This window comes from Trichoplusia ni, chromosome 17 (genome assembly GCF_003590095.1).
Source record: "Trichoplusia ni isolate ovarian cell line Hi5 chromosome 17, tn1, whole genome shotgun sequence".
Classification (NCBI taxonomy): Eukaryota; Metazoa; Arthropoda; class Insecta; order Lepidoptera; family Noctuidae; genus Trichoplusia; species Trichoplusia ni.
This window is the reverse complement of record NC_039494.1, coordinates 8,043,262-8,056,302: the sequence shown is the minus strand read 5'-3', so window position 1 is coordinate 8,056,302 and position 13,041 is coordinate 8,043,262. Positions and strand designations below refer to the sequence as shown.

At 33.7% G+C, this 13,041-nt stretch overlaps 1 protein-coding gene across 5 annotated transcripts in view; it reads left to right on the top strand.

Moving 5' to 3' along the window:
- Window positions 1–464: 464 nt before the first annotated feature.
- LOC113502553 (fasciclin-3) overlaps window positions 465–13,041 on the top strand; it is a 157,554-nt gene continuing 144,977 nt past the window's right edge. For 4 of the 5 annotated variants that reach the window (XM_026884167.1, XM_026884166.1, XM_026884165.1 and 1 more), the window contains exon 1: window positions 465–707. The gene's annotated coding sequence lies outside the window, so the exon portion shown is untranslated. The remainder of the gene's footprint in view (window positions 708–13,041) is intronic. The other variant, XM_026884169.1, reaches the window with a different exon arrangement.

The window sequence follows — 13,041 nt, the reverse complement described above, 5'->3', positions numbered from 1 at the left end:
TAAATTATTTGTAGAAATAATTACCTTTATTCAATGTTATTTTTAAAACAAAATATCCATAGATATCTAGCTCAAGTCTGCCTTCTTCTCCTTATTCCAACTACTTAACTTATGCTTACGACTAAACATGATAATGTCGTGCTAATGAACAATATATTTTAAAAAATAAGTTACCCCTAACTCATTACTGTCCTCTTTTTAATAAAAAAAAAATTCAATATAAAAGATAACAATAAATACATTAAATACCAATCTAATTAATCTAAACAAGGCCTCGCAAATCTATTTAAAAATTACAAAAGGCCGAACTAGTGCAACAAAATAATTATTCAAAAGTCAAGGCAACTGCAAACAAAATTCACTTTTCTTACCCATTTCAAAACAAAATGCAAATAATATTCAAAATTCATTTCGCAAGCGGACTTTTCGAAACGCGACTAGCAACACCGGTTATCTTTTTTTTTGACCAGCCAGTTTCACAGTGACGTTCGTCGGGAAGGTACGCGTCGCGCTCGCTCCGTGATACGTGATACTTTTACGTGGTTCCATAGAAAACCGGTTGGAAAGTGCCCGAGGTGTGGCGTGGGCGAACAGTGCCGCGTTCAACCATAAAATACTCTTGTTACAGTTCCGAAACTAAACTTTTTGTGTTTGAAAATTAACTTTTACAGTGTTTGTGAGTAATCGGATCCCCGCTATCAATCAAGGTAATCAAAATACAGATAATACGTTCTTTTGTTATCATTTCGTTTCTAAGTAACGAACCTCTTTACACCGAAATCGTAGGCTGGCATAATACCGGTCGACTTTGCCGGTTTTTTTATTACTTTTTTAAATCTATGCTAATTTAAGATGGCAACCGACTTTTGAAGTGATTGATCAAACATTATATTTCGTCGTAGTCATAACTTTGGAATGTCTTTGTTTCATGATTTAGTCGTCTTATTACTTGCTTGTAATAATTAAATGTAATGAAACTCAAATAATCTTACTAATCATTTTGGAAGAACAGAAATGCGTAAGTAAGGTTTACTTTATGTAAGATCTTCAATTTTATCGACTCGCGTAGGTAGGTAATAAATAAGTTTCTAAGCAGGAAGATTCTAATTTTGGATGATCTTAAACCGTACTTCCGTATCCTTATCTCATTTTAGACTAATAGAAATACCATTTGGGTGTGTCATACGAAGTTTCTCAGTAATCCTGCTGCAATTCTAGTTCAAAAGTTCTTTACCAAATGGAGTTTCGTGGTAAATTGGTGAAAGTTTCCAGTTTGCTATAGTCTATAATACCGTACGGTCGTTTTATAGTGTACTTTCTGTGGGTACCTACGTGCTTAGTCAGCGGCAAACTTGTATAACTAAATGCTTACGTGTTTCAACAGAAAATTGCAAATCGAATGTTTGTGAATAGGTACCTAGCTCATCTGAGGGTTTGACTTGAACGTTTGCGTATCTAACAAGTTTTAATTATAGATATAATTTGCATAGTAGTGAGATTTTATATTGAGTTTTGATTGAATATTATTTGGTAGATGATTTTATACGGTTGAACGAGTTTAACTTCTTTCTTGCTACACTATTTTAGTGTTTACAAAGAGTCTGTTGGCTGTCTCTTCGTAGAAACATTTCTTAATAAAAATACCACGCTACTAGATTGCTGCTACTGAATTCCGAATAAAATTTTACCCTTTCCCTGTTTTTAGGGTTCCACACTTACCGGGTAAAAACTGAATTACCCAGGCTCCGTTGTTCCTTACCTGGTTGATTCTTATGAACCGTGATAGCTAGGCAGTAGTATTTTTATGGATGATTTAATTCTTCCGCCGCTATAACAGCTAGGTAAGTAGGTACCTACTAAATATAAAATAAGATGTTAAGGTGGGTGACAAATTGAAGGAGGTTAACCACCCTGTGTTTCTTTATCTTTGGCCATTTTACCGAACTTTCAGTTTTGCTAGACCGAGTCACTTTTTACTTGGATTTTGAGTTTGAAGTAGGTAGTTATAAAATAGTACTATCTGTACCTATATCGCCGGAAACGCTAAGAAATAAGTTGCGTACAGTTATAATGAACGCCATTGCGCGATCATAGTTATGACATTATTCTGACTCTTAGGCTTTTCCTGTTCAATATTACGTCTGTATTAATAAATTTAATATGCGAGAATGTTGTTTTATTTGTATTTTGGTAGTTGAGGTGTCTATTGCATTTAACTTAATTGAAAAAGAATAGAAGATTGAAAACCGGACAAGTGCGAGTCGGTTACGTTTACGAATTCTTCTGTGTATGAAACGGTCAAAAAAGACGACAAGATTTTTGTTCAGGTCATCTCTTGAATATGTTTTTTGTCCCGTGTTCTAGCATTTTATGTAATATTGGCAACAACATTTTATGAAAACTTCGTCTAATTATAACAGCTCATGAGACTTTTTAGACAAGTCTACGTAACAGAGTCTCGTTTTCCCTAAGGTTGCGGATCCCTAAAAACTTTCTAGACTCAAAAGAGTTTCTTACCTAACCTAGCAACTGTGTTTAGTTAATAAAGCTATCTAACTTTCTATCCCTTTCTGTCCTTTGGGAGTTACTTCGCAGAATCAATAGAGAAGTTTAAACGAAAATATTAAATCTACTGGATATTTTTAGAACTATGAATTATCAAGTCCTAAGACAAGCAAGTACCTACTAATGTATTATTTTTCAAGGTAGTATGTACTTTAATTGTCACATCGCTGAGGAATATCTGGATATTGGACTTCGGAATAGTCCGCGGTGAGCTAGCGTGGTGATTAATTATTTCCTTGCCTATATGGAAAGGGGCCTGGCCAGCATTGGCACATGTAAAGGCTGATAGTATATTTTAATACTGCATCACAAATGTATAATAATTAGTAAGAAATGTATCCTATCCTACTATTATTATAAACGCGAAAGTTTGTAAGTATGTTATTCTTTCACGTAAATATCATTGAGTCGAAATTTGGTATTCTGATAGTTTATAACCTGGATTAACACAAAGGATAGTTTTTATCCCCATTTTGTGTTATCGAGGGATTATTTTGCGGATTATTGCGAGCTTAGATGTGGGCAACAAGATTTACATTATATTTGTAGTGGAAACGTCACCTGACATGATGCTAATTCAAAATTAAAATTATGACAACTCCCGATTCGAAAATGTCTTCTTGTAGCGTCTATTCTTTTTGTTATATACGACCAGTACCTTTTGTTATGTAGGAGCTAGTATTTTATACTTATTCTTGAAGTAAAAGTCATAGTGATCAGAATTAATTAAAGGACTTGGTGTGTCAAAAACTGTAGCCATTTCTCTGAGCGATATCTTTAACGCTTATGATTTTTTTTTTTTTAAGAATATGAAATAGGCATAAGAAATTTAGTTACAGAATACATAATTAATATGTCAACTTGAAAACACGTGTTATTTTATATGCGATAAAAGATTCTTTAAAATCATCTATGGTATTTATCTATTTTTTTTTTGGAAATGAAGCACTTTACATTTTTATTTATTTATCACTTGTCAAGTGTAGCTTATAACAACCCCTGTTGCAAGGCCCACGGATTTATTTTCCTATACTCGAATTCTGTTTATTCTTTGGATACGGGACCCTGATAGCTAAAATACCTTTATAAAATTAGATGTCAGAACGTAAAGCTTCATATTTAAGTAAAAAGATAATAAACAGCGTGCTCCAGATAGCTTACGAAAAAATATGAGTAACGCCTCATTTTCTCTTCGTGTGAAAATCCCGCCTTACACAAGGTTTTATGTAATGTTAACTTAAAAAACTGGTTTAGTACGAGTTTTAGATTAACTCACATAGGGTTCCGTACCATTATTTAAATGAACAGGCAAAAATTTAAGTTATAGATTTCGCATATTCTCAGTATTTTCCTTCTTTTTTTAATTGTTTTTAATTTAAATACAACGGCGACAGAAGCAATAGATATATTTATGGAAATATCAACTGCCGGCCCCTGTTCATGAGATAATAGCCTGGTGACAGATGTCAAGACCTTGGTGCCGTTTTACCATTTTCGTACGGAACTATAAAACATGAGTCTATTTAACTTTGCAGTAATATAAATTCAGGTGCATTTAAACTTGCGAATATAGACTAGGTACATAATAATATTTGTGATACAAGAAAACGAATAAATTTTACGTAAACATTGTGTAAAGTAACCAGTATATCCAGTTTACCTAAGCAATAAATTCTGACGTTAAATGCTTCACCGACCAAAAGAAAGATGGTCACTTTGAACGGGTAAAACCCATGTAAAACCTCTTTCATGTGGCAAAGTGTTTTTAGGTTAGTTTTTAATAGTTTTAAAACTGTTTTGGGTGAAACCACATCGGAAGGTTAATTTGAGTCGACTCTTTATTTCTAAGAGTTTCCAATCTAACACTAAAGTGTATCAACGTTTTGAATCTTACTTACGAATGTCTTTTCGAATATTATTCGCATGAATAGTTATTATAAGATATAATATAAGTTATTATAAGATATTTTTTAAGTGCGTCAGATAGAGATTAAAAAATATAATACATGTACTTTTGATTTTGTCTGATCAATTAAACAAAATACTGAAACGATTTGCTTTAAAGTTTCGGAGAGACGAAACGACTTCGTAAAATCTATACTACAAAAGTGACGTCACGCTTAAGTTTCATTTACTACAAATTAATGTACTTATGATATGTTTGCGGGATCAATTTAGATTTTTAGCGGGCGGAGCTGGTGGCAACAGCTAGTTCAACTATAAAAGTCGCTCTAATATTAATCAGAATTATAATATATAACCTTGTGCATAAAAACTTGGCCATTGACCTATTGATCAAAGAATGACCATTGCGTAAGATTGCATTAAAATAATAACGAGAAAACTAACCATGCTTTTATTATTCATTCAAATGTAGTTTTTATCGGATAATTCTTATTAGCACGGATTAAAATACAAAGACAAATGAAAAATCTTTATTTATTGAATGATTCAACGGTTTACTCTTGCGTATTTATCGGGATTGCCAGACTAGTTTCGGACCCAACCGGAGTCCTTAATCAATAGCTGCCATCGTTGCATCATTTAATAATGAATCATTTTCGGGATAGTTACTACCAAAGCATCTTTATTTACTCAAAATGTGGTACAAGAGTTGAAAGCAAATAGTCTCACACACTTGTGAAATGCACGGCATGCAATATGCAAGTCGAATAAGAAGTTTTCTTTATCTGTGGTAGGTACATACAGATAAGAACATACAGACAAATCAAGATTTTTGTAGGAGTAAGTTTACGATGTCATTAATAGAATATAATAATTATGTTGTAAGTTGTGTGTTGCTAATACGAGTAAGAAATTACGATATTTCTATCTTTATAGGCTGCTCTTTAAATTAGCATTTAAGCCGTCATTAAAATCCTTAGGAAATCTTATAAACTGTAAAACCATTTTTTTTATGATTTTAAAAGGATTTATATGACAGCCGCATTGCTTATTAAAAAAGTTGACAGTCAAAGATAAGAAACTGGTATTTATTTGCTTTTTATAGTCAGTGATTATCACGTCAATTGTCAACTATTCCAGGGGTCGACAAACCTCTTTGGATGTGAAGTTGCAACTCTGGTTTTAAATGCGAATATTTTTTAATGATATGTAGTTGTATAAAATTAAATCATTCAAAAATCGTTATTTATTAAATTTTGTTGGATTTTTATATTATTATATTTTAACAAAAAATCATAATTTGTGAGTACTATTTATTGATTGCAAGTGTATTTGTGGCTCTTTAAAACTTTGAAATATAGGTTCGACTCATCCGACTCAAAAGGTTGCTAACCCAAGCTCTTTATACATTCAGACGCAAGACAAAATCTGATCAACAACGAAATAAAATCCCACTGAGTGGGAGAGAGAGGATCGATAATCTGAGCGAGAGGTCCGATATCCTAGGAAGATTTAAAAATAATACAGGAAACCAGTTTTGGTTGAAACGTTTGAGATGTCCAGTTGTAGAGATTTGAATGTCGGGTGAAAATATAAAACTTGTTTCTAAAACTGGTCCGCCATTTTATAAGTTCTATTTTGTCTATGGATGATTTTTGTTGAATAGATTAGAGTATGATTATTTTCTAGTGACATGGCGAAATAGGTTTTGAAAACAAAATGTAATTTGTTTTGACTTGTTCGTTTCAAATTTACATAATTTAGTTTCGTGATATCATACTAATTGTGAAAATATTGTTAATAAAAGTTAAAATATTTTAAAATGTAACCCAAAAGTTTCATAAAAAATAGAATGCATTAAACAAATTGAGAACTAGGTACGAAAAATCAGGTTTTGTATTACAAACGACGTTTCATAAAAACTTACAAGTGACATTTCTTATTTAACCCTAGCTAGGCAGAAAATTGTCTACAAAATGCAGATTAACTTGTCTAGAATAAGTACTAAAACAAACTTCTTTCTACAAGGTTACAACAAAATAAGATTCCCTTAATTCTCCCCAAGACCCCAACAAATCACAATAACACACGAAATGACATAACCCAGACATTTACGGTCATAATGCCGAAAAAACAGTGTCACGAACACATTAGTTAAGAAAAAAAAAAGAAAAAATACATTCTTCCCGCCTTATCTCTGCTACCGGGCGTCACTAAAAAAAGGTGCGTTTGAAAAAGGAACAAGGACGAAAAAATGGCGGCGTATAGCGTTCGCGCCAAGTCTTAATTGGCTCTGTACGTTTTTAGTTTTAATTATGTAATTTAAGTTACTTTGCTCGTGAAATAGTTTTCGTGTAAAATTATTTCCAGTTTTAAAGCTTCGCGGGCTTAATTAAAAATATAATATTCATTGGTGCTTTTGGAAGTGGGTTTTTTTTATACTGGACTGTAAAAAAGCTTTTTTTACGTAATGAAATTGACTAGCGGTTGCCAGCGGTTCTGCCCACGTATTATAACCTCAACTCAATATGAAATTCTATTAAAATCGGTTAATCGCTTAGACCGAAAAACGTGATCTAGATAAATAAATCGTTAAAATATGTGAGTTTTAATAATCCGTTGTGTTACACAGCTTGTGTTTTAAGCTCAAACGTCTGTATTTTTTTTGCATGTTACCTCTGAACTTCGGACTGTAAGAGGTGATTTAGTTTATTATTTTTCCATTTAACGAGAAATATACATATTATGTCATTTAGTCCGATAATAGTTTATTCAATATGGGCGCCGTAGTTTTCTATTTGAAGTCGGTTGCAAGTCCGTGGTTGCAAGTTGTCTTTAAAAAAATATATTTAACTGCTGGATAGGCCACAACACGACCTAACCTATTTAACTTCATATGGATTTTATATAAATACAGATTATTCGGTGGAAATCTATTCAAATTACAATTTAATGTCATGTAAATATTTGCCAATTAGTACCAATTGTCAAATTTGCGGCATCGCTATTTGAATGCTGGCCAAAATTCGTACTATAAGCTCGGAGTACAAGCCTGTTGCAGTTGTAGAGAGGGATAGTGCATTACATGTATATAGCGGCCTCGCTTTTCCACAACAAGAATGATGTTCTGAGTTTGATAGTACAGGCCGTGGCTTTATGAAATATGGACTTATTTCAATATAATTTTATTGTTTAATGTATTCCAATGTAAATAATAAACAGGGGATTAACTTAATATCGGTTGTTAATGTTTGTTGGCGTATGTTGTGGTAATTATTAAAGTACACAAACATGCTGCCCATGCCCATTTTTTGCTGAAAAAATGTGTGGTTAATTAATACATTTTTAACCGAACTAGAAATGGATTATATTCTCAATTCGTTTCATTTTTTTGCGTTTGTTACCAAAGAAGTTCGGAGTGGATGAACTGATTTTGTTTTTAACGGAATATTACGAGGGTCAGAAGCTAGAATTTCTGTCGACCAATCTTACTACTGTGTGTCGTGTTGCCCTGGTAACTGGGTTGAGGAGGTCAGACAGGCAGTCGCTCCTTGTAAAGCACTGGTACTTAGGCATCCGGTTAGACTGGAAGCCGACCCCAACATAGTTGGGAAAAGGTAGCTATGAGCTATGTTTCAGCTAGAGCTTTGCATATAAATATTTCAAACTAATGCTTTAATGCAAAAGTTTACACAAGAACTACATTAAAAATAATACGTTAGCCAACCAAAAATGTACTTCCTGCAACCTACAAATCATTATTACACACTCCCGTTGACGTTTTTACAACATTTTTCTTGTTTGCAACACTAATAAAACAAAAGTTATCGCATAAATCATGCCTATCCCGTTTTGACGTTCTCTTGGGAGTCTTACGGACCCCTAAAAGTTTCCACATTAAAAGGTTGTGCAACAGGTTAAATTATAGGAAGGTCTTATGAAAATATTTTTTTTAGAAAAACATTTTTGTATATTTCTGAAGTTCGTAAGCTTCGGGGCGTGTTACAAAATTAAAAATAAAATTCGTTGTTTATTTGTTTTGTAAAAAGGTTATGTAGGGAGTAATTGAGTTTTTGGGAATAGGTACTCACTCTAAAGGGTATGGATGGAAGTCTCTTAAAAAAAATTATCTGTCTGTCTGTCATTATGGAGTTTCTTGCCGGTTCTTCTCCATAAGAATGACATCGCAACTAGAGTCATTATTATAACGTTTTTTGCCTGGAGAACGGCCTACTTGTAATAAAAGCTTTTAATTTTTGATTTTGATTTTTGAAAACTGTTGAGATACGGAGACAGACTAAGAACCTTTAAAGATACTTTCACCTTTATATTTTTATCTTATCCTTTACAAGGCTTTTTCCTCGGCTTCGTTCATATTGATGTTGGTTAAAGCTGCAATAACATTCCTTTTCTTGATGTGTAGTCAATTCAAAATATACCTATGTGTAAACGAAGGTGTTAGGTAACTCCATGCCAAATTTTATCTATATTGGTCTAGCCGTTTGAGAGTGAGAGCGTGACAAACAGACTTACTGCCACACAAACTTTCGACTTTGTCAGTGGGATTGCAATTGGTATTATAATCATGATATTAAAAAAATGAATTCTACCGTAACAGCTTTTAAAAACCTACCTCAATGAAAAACAGAATCAGTGTTAACTACCTCCATAAATTTTCTTTCCCGCCAATAATCAGTGTTGCCAGAACAATAAAGTTTCCCACGTGTGTGGTAAATAAAGTAAAACGTAGACATGGAAAGTGATTGTCTATTTTCGTTCCGCCTTATTGTTTTATGTGTAATAGTTTATGTAATTATGTTTTTTTTTTAACGTAATATAGATTTTATCTTTACGGCTCTTGGATTTTGAGGTTATGTTGCTTTTCGTAAGTTGATGTAAAATCTTGTGTCAAGAGTTAAAACTCCGCAGTAATACTGGCTTAACATACTCTTGAAACATTTTCAGGTTTGTCTTCCTAACGATGTTTTCCTTCTCCGTTTTTAGCAAGTAATAATTTCTTTGTAATTCTCACATGAATTAGTAGACATGGTTTATTTAATTGCTTCCCTACCTTAATATTAATAATATTCCGCAACTCCCACAACGCCATCAAGTCTCAAACTAAGCTTAGCCTGTATTATGAGTACTAGACAACTGATAAACATACTTTAAATATATTTTTAAATTCATACAAAATGTCGATAAATAACACCAGGACACAGTACAAATGATCATGCTTATCACACAAACATTTGTCCTAGTTCGGAATCGAACTCACGACCTCCGGTACAGCAGTCAGGGCAACTAACCACTAGACCAACAGGCCACTCAATATTGTAGAGGGTTGACCCTCGTAAGAGGTTTTGACAGAATAAGTTATAACTTACGATGTTCGTTTGTTTTTCATTCGATATACGGGTTTACATCAAAGTATCCTGATTTTCTGCTTAAAAGGTTGAGATTATTATTATGATTATTTGATGGAACTATTTGCTTATAACAATTTTGCTCGGAGGTAAATAAAAAAGAAGATTATGAAAAATATAATATATTCTTACAAACTCTAATTGTTATTTATGGCAAAATTTTATCCAACATACAAGAAAAAAACCCCTCATGACATAAAACTCATTTCTACAAGCTTTCATTGAGTTCCACCTGTCCCTTTGTCTGTAATCAAATCTTGCAAGTTAAAGACCCACTTCCCGGTTTCCGATTTAGATGACATTTTGCATGTTTATGTATATTGTGTGACGTAGATAATATTATGATGACATGGAGCTGGGCCCCGATTCTGCTATTCTACAATGGCCGATGAATGAATGGCAATTGGATTAAAATCTGAAAATATTCCATTTTTCTTAAACATTTTGCCTGTATAATAATTGGAAGTTAATTGTATTGACTTTGAGTATGCCATCCCTTACTGGATTTACAATTATTGTGTAGAAAAATGCTTAAGAGTATACGAAAATTGTAATCTTAAGCCAAATTTCATTCATTCATCGGCCATTTTAAATAGCAGAATTGGGGCCCTGATCTGATGCTGGAGCTTCAAGATATCCGATTTTTTATGGTGCCTTTATATTTAATCAAATTCGCATTAATTTGTCTTAACTACTTTGGGGTCGCCAAAGTAAGGAAGCAAGACCAACAAAACCTTGTTTCGTTAAAAACACAACTTTTTGCGATTTCATTTCAATTATGAAACAAGTAATTTGAAATTCTTTATTACCTGACAAAGAAACTTACAGTTATAGTTTTATAGAAACGTCATTAATTTGTAGAAGCTACGTTTTCCACTCGGCTTGGCCTGCAAAGAGACGGGTGTATAAACTGTTGGAACAAAGTTCGAAAGTAATTAGAGATGGGACAGACTCCCGCCATTTGCGGGATTAGGGTTGTGCAAATCCCGTTTAGATTTAATCTAATGCGAGATAAGATAGAAAGTAATAGCATGTTGTACTCGGTCGAGTGGTTGGTATGGTGACTGTCAAACTGTGTCAGGTTCGAATCTCGGGTGAGGTAAAATAAACCAGACCAGGTACACTAGCATGGTTCCGTACCACTTATCTTTAAAACGGCAATAATAGAGTTTGTTAGATGGGAGTCTTTTCCTATTTTTTTTCTGTTTTCGTATTTGTTTTTAAAGCGGCAATCGAAATACACTATCTATAGAAATTTCTACTACCTATCACCAGTTCATAAAATATGGCCTAGTTTTTTTATTATCTTACGTAACCCTTAAAACTCCAAAGTCAAACAAACCTTACTCAAATCTTTAGTAAAATCTTTGATAACACATTCATCACTCAACGGGCAAACGTCAAAAAGTTTCCCCAATTTTTTTCCACAAAAAATGGACGTCGTATTTAATTTCGCAATTTTCAAGTGCCAACCCTAGACTGCACGTGTAGCTATGATAAATGATGGTTAGAAACTAGAAAACATTTCTCGTTTTTTTTATTTTGTTTTTAAAGATACCTTTCTGTGTATTTCGTCTGTTTAATTTAATATTAAGATATGGTTTTGACTTTACCTGAACAATGAAAAAAAAAATGGTCAATTTTGACAGTTCAAAATGGCGTAACAATCTTAGTAAGGAGTGACGTCATATGGATTTCGTTTTATATTATTCAAATAATATCATTATTTTTTATTTCGATCTTTCTTTTTATGTCTAGAAAGGAAGTAAAATGGTATAGGCAAAGGCGAAAGAAAACATTGTTCGGAAACCTTAAATCAAAAAATAAGAATCTGTCATCTTACGCAGTGAGCTAGCGTGGTGATCAATGCTCAAACCTTCCCTATATGAAAAGAGGGCAGTACCCAGCCGTGGGACAATTAAATCATTTCATCATTAGCCTAGCCTTTTCCCAACTATGTTGGGGTCTGTTACCAGTCTTACCGGTTTCAGCTAAGTACCCATGTTTTACGAGGAGCGACTGCCTATCTGACCTCCTCAACCCAGTTACCTGGGCAACACGACACCCCTTGGTTAGACTGGTTGTCAGATTTTTCAAGCTTCCGACTACCTGTAACGACTGTCAAAGATGTAAGAATAACAGCCGGGATCCACAATTTAACGTGCCTTCCGAAACACGGAGGAACTCGTTACGACAAAGACAGTCACCCATCTACGGACCAACCGCGTCAAGCATAACTTAACCTGTGATCGTTTCACTTATGCAGTTATAGCTTAGCCACGAGGCTCCTCAACAATTAAATCATTCAATATTCATATCGAAAAGGCACCTTTCGTGTGTGTGGTCCATATTAACACAGGGTGCATGATTTGCATAACTGCTTAAATATCAATACTCATTATCTGAATACTGTTTTGGGCGGTAATGAGGAATGTAATTAGTTGTTTTGTGTAACTGTCCTTTCTATTTGGGATTTGTAAGGCTAATTAACGCGATCGAACGCTTTAGAAATAATTAGTTTCGGTATTCGGTCGGTGTGTACTTAAATAATCCTACTTCTGACTAATTCCTACTAATGTTATAAACGTGAATGTTTGTATGTATGGATGTTTGTTCCTCTTTCACGCAAAAACCACTGAACGGATTAAGACGATACTTGGTACAAGGATAGTTTATAATCAGGAATAACACATAAGATAGTTGTTATCTCGATTTTATGTTCCCGTGGTATCATTTTCGATTTTTAGTGTTATATTCGAATGTGATGTAAATGTGAATGCAAGGCATACTTCATCCTAGCCTTTCCCCAGCTATGTTGGGGTCGGCTTCCAGTCTAACCGGATTCAGCTGAGTACCAGTGTTTTACAAGGAGTGAATGCCTATCTGACCTCACCAACCCAGTTACCTGGGCAACACGACACCCCTTAATAAGACTGATTGTCGGATTTTCCAGCTTCTGACTTCTGACTACCCGTAGCGACTGTCAAAGATGTATAAACAACAGTTCTCACCCACAATATAACGTTAATTCCTTTGTTAAACTGAAATTTCAGGGAATTAACAATATACTAATTAGTAAACAAATTGTTATGTATAAACTGTGATATTTAATCCAGTTTCCATTGTTGTGGTTGTTTTGATGTTG